Genomic DNA, 1,478 nt, shown 5'->3' on the forward strand with positions numbered 1-1,478 from the left:
CAGTTCTGTGAGGCCGCATATTTGTGTTATGTCAGCATCAAGGGGTTAAAGGAATTATCACAGCACTGCATTGGTTACTCGTTAGAAGGTTTCTGCCCAGCAGAATTGGGCAGGGTTTATGACAGGCCTAAGGTTTGGTTGTAAAGCATCAAAAGTGATTATAAGGGCTTGTTCACACATGCATCCAGGGGCAATAATAATAATTAGTTGATCTGTAGATTTACTACCACCCACATTAGACACAGTGGCCATAGGGGGTTGTACACATGCCACAACAATGACACAGCCCTCTGTCATTCACACTCTGAAAAGTGATCCACCGTTACCCATCTCTTTAAAAAGTGAGCAAGTGCTGCCCTCAGTGAAAAAAACAAAAAACTCACAGGATGTTTGAGGAACATCTCTTGCTGTGACCTGAACCCCTGTGCAATGTGTTTTAAATAAGTATTAATGCTAAGAACTCCACCTTTTGCACCATGTTATACCTGTATTTAGTGTGTAACAGTTGCAAATGGGACCTCTTTACCCCAGACAGTTGGTTTTCCTTTCCACAGCTGCTATCACTTTTGAAATTTTTGGTACAGAGAGCTAGGAAGGAGTCTGCAGAAGCCTAGCATTTCAACTGCTATCCAATGATTCTGGTTGAAATGCTTTGCAGGGTAAAAAAATAAAATAAAAATAATCAATGCACATTTGTATACTGTATATGTGCAAGTTCAACTGAGAGATTGCTCTGTTGTAGATACTGCTTACCAGCTAGGGCCCTGTAAAACACCCAATACATCCTGGCATGGGGCAGCATTTGACCCTCTCCCAATAATCGAATCATTAGTACACAGCTTTGAACGTCTGATTATGACAGTTCAGATGAAAGTTTCTTAAAGAGCACGAGTGAAAATATTTGTTTGGTAACAACTAACGATTTTCCTGCGATTAGTATAGTATTTGTACAAAAATAGTCAAGGGATGAAGAGCAACTATGATTGGAAATGAAATAATAAACATGCAATACAAAAAATGTTTTGTAATACGAAAAATCAGTTTGCATTTCTAATATTGAAACCCCTTTGTAACCATGTGGACAGCTCTGTTGACTAATTTTCTTATATCTGTCATGTCCAAAAAATGTAATTGTAAATACATTTGAAAAGCAATCAGAAGATCAACCACACTCTAGGCGTGGATAGAAGAGGGGTCACAGGTAGATTACATCACTTCTGATTACACGCTAGAATGTACGTAGGGAAGTTGTATTAGTGCGAGAATTTTCGTAGCTTTAGTAACCTATTCATTTTCAAAAAAGGATGAACTTGCCTCTGATTTTCTCATTATGTGTACTAGGCATAAGTCTTGTAATTATTTTGGTAATAGCTCCTAAACAGACCAACAACGAGCTCTCTTGCTGGTGCCAATAGCAAGTTTAAGAAAAAAAAAAAAAAAAAATACAGTCCGTATGAAAGCAACTGAAACATTTACAC

The sequence above is a fragment of the Staurois parvus genome, unplaced genomic scaffold (assembly GCF_062004578.1).
Source record: "Staurois parvus isolate SC_StPar_1 unplaced genomic scaffold, SC_StPar_1.0 ptg000056l, whole genome shotgun sequence".
NCBI classification, from domain to species: Eukaryota; Metazoa; Chordata; class Amphibia; order Anura; family Ranidae; genus Staurois; species Staurois parvus.